This window comes from Leptodactylus fuscus, chromosome 1 (genome assembly GCF_031893055.1).
Source record: "Leptodactylus fuscus isolate aLepFus1 chromosome 1, aLepFus1.hap2, whole genome shotgun sequence".
NCBI lineage: Eukaryota > Metazoa > Chordata > Amphibia > Anura > Leptodactylidae > Leptodactylus > Leptodactylus fuscus.
Genome location: NC_134265.1, coordinates 163,329,012 through 163,337,182, shown reverse-complemented (window position 1 = coordinate 163,337,182; position 8,171 = coordinate 163,329,012).

Genomic DNA, 8,171 nt, shown 5'->3' with positions numbered 1-8,171 from the left:
TTGGGCTGGGGTGAGAGCAAGCGCAGGATAATCGTCGTTTGCCTGGCGGCCACTGCCTCTTCCACTGTTGACAGGGCTGGCGCTGCAGTCCAGACCAGGAGCCAGGACACCTCCACATCTGCCTCTGACACTTTGGGAGTTCACCCTTATCCTCACCTTTTCCTGCCATTTCTCCTTTTGCCCGCGCCATCATGCGCCTCTTCCCAGCAACTCCCCATCTCCCAAGCCTTTCATTTCATGCTAAAGTACAGCGCAACCCACCCACATGCCCAAGGCTTCAACGGCCTCATCTCAAGAAATCTGGCCCAGGAGATGTTGGAATCCCGGCTGGGGGACACTCTGCCCTTTTTGGGCAGAGTGTCTACTGCGCCACCGCACTGTGCCGTCCACACCAGCACTTTCCCCCAAACATGAGGCGGTCCCTAAATTCAGCGCTTAGCCCTAAAGTTCCATGTGACCAGTTACGAATGGACAAGTGCATGCGGACAGGGACGCTACCTTTCAATTTGGGCACAGTGGTTGAATGTAGTTGAGGCGTGGACCGGGTCGCAAAATGTGGTGGCCTGACTTGTCTCCCCACACAACATTCCTGGGAGGAGGGCTGAAACACCACCCTCCTCCGCTGTTAAATTGACCCCAGCTACGAGCTGGAAACGCTGCAACACTGGTGTGGGGAGACGTCAGCGGGCCGTGCTGAAGCTCATCAGCTTGGGGGCCAGACAGCACACTGCCTACAAAGTGAGTCATGCCATCCTCGATGAGACGGCAATGTGGTTTTTGCCACTGCACCTGGGCCCAGGCATGTTGTCATGTGTGATAATGGCCGTAACCTGGGATTGGCTCTGTAGCTTGGCAGCCTGCAACATATTCCATGCCTGGGCCACGTTTTTAACTCATTGCTGCTAATCTTTGGAAAAAGGTACCCCAATGTTCCTGAGCTACTGGTGAAAGTGTGGCGCTTGTGCGGATAGTTTTTAAAGTGTATAGTTGCCGCTGCTAGCCTCTATGCACTCCTACAACGCCTGTACCTGCTGGAACAACGGCTGTTGTGCGACGTCTCCACACTGCTGGCACTAAACATATCATGTGTTGAGCAGAGTGTGTGAGCAGCACAGACCTTTGATGTAGTTCCAACTCCAAAACCCTCGGGTTCGTCAAAGTCAACTCCCTCAGTTGCTCAACCATGAGTGGCCATGGGTGGCAGACTTATGTGAAATCCCATCCCATCCATTGCACTGGACACGAAACATTAGCATGCGCTCAGCACAACTTCGGATATGGCAGATGCGTTAAGCAGGGTGCAGGGTACAACACAGACCAGGCCCGAGCACCAGGAACAGGTGTTAGAAATACTGCAGCATCTGCCATTTCCTTCCAATTTTGGGGTTTTGGACCCGCCACCGACTTGTCTGGACCTAAGTGGGGATCATGAGACACAGTTGCCATCAAGGCAAGCTGTGGTCATGTGCGGTTTGCAGTAAGGGGGCAGTGCGCAATTGGAAGAGGAGTTGGTGGATGACGAGGCCACCGACCCCACATGGACAGGGGTGATGTCTAGGGGCTAAAGCAGTGTAGATGTAGAGGGAAGCTAAATCAACAAAAAACCTGGGTAGAAGCAAAGGCATAAACTGGGGTGATGTTTAGGGGTGAAAGCAGAGTAGATGTGGAGGGAAGCTAAGCAGCAAAAACAGTGGGTAGAAGCAAAGGCATGCAAAACTCTACCCTGTTGGAAGACTTATTCCTAGGTCTGGAACACGTTAATGGCCCCCCTGGACAAATTACTGCCACTCAGGGGCCTAGTGTCACCAGGAGGGACAAGTATAGGCGCATGTTGTGGGAATACCTGGCCGACACCAGCTCTGTCCTCTCCGATCCCTCTGTGCTCTACAGCCTAAACTTATTTTCTCATCTTTTTTTCTGAACTGCACATCTCTTGCCTGCTTCCTTTGGGATCTTAGAAATGGTGGTCCACTTCCACAGATGGTAACTTCAATAGACAGTGTAACGGGAGTAGCTGAGGGATCGCTGTCTTAACCACTTTTTGGCACAAAATTAACTTCCAAAGCCAAATATGGTGCAAGTATATGATGCAAGGACACCTACACACCTATCTCTGACACATTGGGGAGTTCACCCTCATGCGCCCTTTTGGCCTGCACCATCATGCGCCTCTTCCCAGCCACTCCACATTTCCCAAGCTTTTCATTGCAGGCAGAAGTACAATACAACCCACCCCCATGCCCAAGCCTGTAACAGCCTCATCGATAAACTGCTGGCCCTGGAGATGTTGGTGTTTGTTTATGCTTCTGGAGACCCAGGCCTTCCGTCAGCAGATGGCAGCTGGGGCACCTCCCTATGCTGGGCCTAGCCGTTACTACTTCTCTTGGTGTGCTGTCTCTGCCTTGCGCCTGCATGTGTCCCATAACATCAGTCGGGCCCAGAGCTCTGCGCTTTGCTGCAAGGTCCACTTGACCACCGACACATGGACAAGCGCCTGTGGTCAGGGATGCTGCAGTGCTTATCTTTAATGACAGGCAGGGTGAATGTGGTGGAGTCTGTTCCCCGGGTGCAAACTGGGGTGGCCTATCTCCTCTCCCAGGCCAAAATTCATGGCAGGAGTAGACTGAAACCCTACGAAGCTGCAACCTCCACCCCAGCTACTAGCGGAAAACACTGTAACACTGGCATGGGGAGATGTCAGTAGGCCGTGCTGAAACTGATCAGCTTGGGGGACAGACAGCACAGTGCCTCCGAGGTCAGGGATGCCATCCTGGCTGAGATGGCATTTTTTTTTCCCTGCTACACCTGGGGCCTGGCATTTTTGCGCCTGTGATAATGGCTGGAACCTGGTAGCAGATCTGGAGCTTGCCAGACTCAAACACGGTCCACGCATGGCCCACGTTTTCCAACTTGTTGGTGCCATGTTTCTTTGAAACCTACACCATTGTGCCTGATATACAGGTCAAAGTGGGGCCATTTTCGTAAGTGAGAACTAGCCTCTGCTAGGCAGAAAACATTCAGAGCACACTCCTCTCATCTTCGCACCGTTGGCTGGCGGAGGAAGACGAGGGGGTTGGAGTGGCATCTGATGTCCCTATCCCACACGAGGCTAGAGGGTGCACTTCAGTGCATCCCATTGCTTCACCACAAATGGTGTGAAGGGGAGTGGAAAATGGAGGAAATGGAGAGTGACCCTTACAGTTGGGGCCAGCAAAGGCATGCCAAGTAACACACTGGCACACATGGCTGACTTCATCTTGGGTTGCTTTTCAACACATATTTCACATCATGAAGAACAAATAATACTGGATTTTTTCAAGCCTCGAACCCCGGTCTAGGTCTAATGTCTGTTCCTTTCTTATATTAGGGGAGAGGGAAAAAAAATTACTTCAGTGATACGTTTAGCGTACATAGACTGACTATTAATGTGTATCCCACTTAGTGTTGTTAGGGTTACACACCGTCACAACCTGGCTAAAGCTTCTATAGCTGTTAATAAAGTCAACATAACTTTACGGTATCCAAAAAGACAGCTGGTACCGACAGAGAGCAAGACAAATGTCACCCAAAGCTGTGAGCTCTGAACACCCACAGTGACTTTGGCGTCATCATCATTATAAGGGAGTGGGTGGTAATAAATAACTTGGCAGTGCCTAAAACCCAAAAAGCTTATACAACTATATTTACATTAAGATACACAAATGAAACTTTTCAGTAGCATGTCATGAGACAAGCTGATAAGCTCTTCCTTTGTGCAGTGCTATTTGAAAGTTAAACGCTGCCTTTATTTTAATTCTGGAGAAGGTGCAGACATTAGATTTAGAACATGTTGTCTTCATTGTCCAAATCCTCTATATAGGTAACGCGTTTTTCGGGCCGAGCTGTCTGGGAACGAGCTGGTGCAGCACTGACAACCTGGGTGAATATGGCAAGAGCCTGAGATGTAGGGTGAATGAATCCCCAAATTATTTGTGGAATTCCCAGTGAGACAATGGCACTGTATACCAGTATTAAAAATTGTGGGTGCACATAACCCCCATATATTCTTTGAATTCCCAGTCAGACAATGGCACTGTATAGCAGTATTAAAAATTGTGGGTGCACATAACCCCCATATATTCTTTGAATTCCCAGTCAGACAATGGCACTATATACCAGTATTAAAAATTGTGGGTGCACATAACCCCCATATATTCTTTGAATTCCCAGTCAGACAATGGCACTGTATACCAGTATTAAAAATTGTGGGTGCACGTAACCCCCATATATTCTTTGAATTCCCAGTCAGACAATGGCACTGTATACCAGTAGTAAAAATTGTGGGTGCACATAACCCCCATATATTCTTTGAATTCCCAGTCAGACAATGGCACTGTATAGCAGTATTAAAAATTGTGGGTGCACGTAACCCCCATATATTCTTTGAATTCCCAGTCAGACAATGGCACTATATACCAGTATTAAAAATTGTGGGTGCACATAACCCCCATATATTCTTTGAATTCCCAGTCAGACAATGGCACTGTATACCAGTAGTAAAAATTGTGGGTGCACGTAACCCCCATATATTCTTTGAATTCCCAGTCAGACAATGGCACTGTATACCAGTAGTAAAAATTGTGGGTGCACATAACCCCCATATATTCTTTGAATTCCCAGTCAGACAATGGCACTGTATACCAGTATTAAAAATTGTGGGTGCACATAACCCCCATATATTCTTTGAATTCCCAGTGAGACAAAGGAACTGTATAGCAGTATTAAAAATTGTGGGTGCACATAACCCCCATATATTCTTTGAATTCCCAGTGAGACAAAGGAACTGTATAGCAGTATTAAAAATTGTGGGTGCACGTAACCCCCATATATTCTTTGAATTCCCAGTCAGACAATGGCACTGTATACCAGTAGTAAAAATTGTGGGTGCACATAACCCCCATATATTCTTTGAATTCCCAGTCAGACAATGGCACTGTATACCAGTAGTAAAAATTGTGGGTGCACATAACCCCCATATATTCTTTGAATTCCCAGTCAGACAATGGCACTGTATACCAGTATTAAAAATTGTGGGTGCACGTAACCCCCATATATTCTTTGAATTCCCAGTCAGACAATGGCACTGTATACCAGTAGTAAAAATTGTGGGTGCACATAACCCCCATATATTCTTTGAATTCCCAGTGAGACAAAGGAACTGTATAGCAGTATTAAAAATTGTGGGTGCACGTAACCCCCATATATTCTTTGAATTCCCAGTCAGACAATGGCACTGTATACCAGTATTAAAAATTGTGGGTGCACATAACCCCCATATATTCTTTGAATTCCCAGTCAGACAATGGCACTGTATAGCAGTATTAAAAATTGTGGGTGCACGTAACCCCCATATATTCTTTGAATTCCCAGTCAGACAATGGCACTATATACCAGTATTAAAAATTGTGGGTGCACATAACCCCCATATATTCTTTGAATTCCCAGTCAGACAATGGCACTGTATACCAGTAGTAAAAATTGTGGGTGCACGTAACCCCCATATATTCTTTGAATTCCCAGTCAGACAATGGCACTGTATACCAGTATTAAAAATTGTGGGTGCACATAACCCCCATATATTCTTTGAATTCCCAGTCAGACAATGGCACTGTATACCAGTATTAAAAATTGTGGGTGCACATAACCCCCATATATTCTTTGAATTCCCAGTGAGACAAAGGAACTGTATAGCAGTATTAAAAATTGTGGGTGCACATAACCCCCATATATTCTTTGAATTCCCAGTGAGACAAAGGAACTGTATAGCAGTATTAAAAATTGTGGGTGCACGTAACCCCCATATATTCTTTGAATTCCCAGTCAGACAATGGCACTGTATACCAGTATTAAAAATTGTGGGTGCACATAACCCCCATATATTCTTTGAATTCCCAGTCAGACAATGGCACTGTATAGCAGTATTAAAAATTGTGGGTGCACGTAACCCCCATATATTCTTTGAATTCCCAGTCAGACAATGGCACTATATACCAGTATTAAAAATTGTGGGTGCACATAACCCCCATATATTCTTTGAATTCCCAGTCAGACAATGGCACTGTATACCAGTATTAAAAATTGTGGGTGCACGTAACCCCCATATATTCTTTGAATTCCCAGTCAGACAATGGCACTGTATACCAGTAGTAAAAATTGTGGGTGCACATAACCCCCATATATTCTTTGAATTCCCAGTCAGACAATGGCACTGTATACCAGTATTAAAAATTGTGGGTGCACATAACCCCCATATATTCTTTGAATTCCCAGTCAGACAATGGCACTGTATAGCAGTATTAAAAATTGTGGGTGCACGTAACCCCCATATATTCTTTGAATTCCCAGTCAGACAATGGCACTATATACCAGTATTAAAAATTGTGGGTGCACATAACCCCCATATATTCTTTGAATTCCCAGTCAGACAATGGCACTGTATACCAGTATTAAAAATTGTGGGTGCACGTAACCCCCATATATTCTTTGAATTCCCAGTCAGACAATGGCACTGTATACCAGTAGTAAAAATTGTGGGTGCACATAACCCCCATATATTCTTTGAATTCCCAGTCAGACAATGGCACTGTATACCAGTATTAAAAATTGTGGGTGCACATAACCCCCATATATTCTTTGAATTCCCAGTCAGACAATGGCACTGTATACCAGTATTAAAAATTGTGGGTGCACGTAACCCCCATATATTCTTTGAATTCCCAGTCAGACAATGGCACTGTATACCAGTAGTAAAAATTGTGGGTGCACATAACCCCCATATATTCTTTGAATTCCCAGTCAGACAATGGCACTGTATACCAGTATTAAAAATTGTGGGTGCACATAACCCCCATATATTCTTTGAATTCCCAGTCAGACAATGGCACTGTATAGCAGTATTAAAAATTGTGGGTGCACGTAACCCCCATATATTCTTTGAATTCCCAGTCAGACAATGGCACTATATACCAGTATTAAAAATTGTGGGTGCACATAACCCCCATATATTCTTTGAATTCCCAGTCAGACAATGGCACTGTATAGCAGTATTAAAAATTGTGGGTGCACGTAACCCCCATATATTCTTTGAATTCCCAGTCAGACAATGGCACTATATACCAGTATTAAAAATTGTGGGTGCACGTAACCCCCATATATTCTTTGAATTCCCAGTCAGACAATGGCACTGTATACCAGTATTAAAAATTGTGGGTGCACGTAACCCCCATATATTCTTTGAATTCCCAGTCAGACAATGGCACTGTATACCAGTAGTAAAAATTGTGGGTGCACATAACCCCCATATATTCTTTGAATTCCCAGTCAGACAATGGCACTGTATACCAGTATTAAAAATTGTGGGTGCACATAACCCCCATATATTCTTTGAATTCCCAGTGAGACAAAGGAACTGTATAGCAGTATTAAAAATTGTGGGTGCACATAACCCCCATATATTCTTTGAATTCCCAGTGAGACAAAGGAACTGTATAGCAGTATTAAAAATTGTGGGTGCACATAACCCCCATATATTCTTTGAATTCCCAGTGAGACAAAGGAACTGTATAGCAGTATTAAAAATTGTGGGTGCACGTAACCCCCATATATTCTTTGAATTCCCAGTCAGACAATGGCACTGTATACCAGTATTAAAAATTGTGGGTGCACATAACCCCCATATATTCTTTGAATTCCCAGTCAGACAATGGCACTGTATAGCAGTATTAAAAATTGTGGGTGCACGTAACCCCCATATATTCTTTGAATTCCCAGTCAGACAATGGCACTATATACCAGTATTAAAAATTGTGGGTGCACATAACCCCCATATATTCTTTGAATTCCCAGTCAGACAATGGCACTGTATACCAGTATTAAAAATTGTGGGTGCACGTAACCCCCATATATTCTTTGAATTCCCAGTCAGACAATGGCACTGTATACCAGTAGTAAAAATTGTGGGTGCACATAACCCCCATATATTCTTTGAATTCCCAGTCAGACAATGGCACTGTATACCAGTATTAAAAATTGTGGGTGCACATAACCCCCATATATTCTTTGAATTCCCAGTCAGACAATGGCACTGTATACCAGTATTAAAAATTGTGGGTGCACGTAACCCCCATATATTC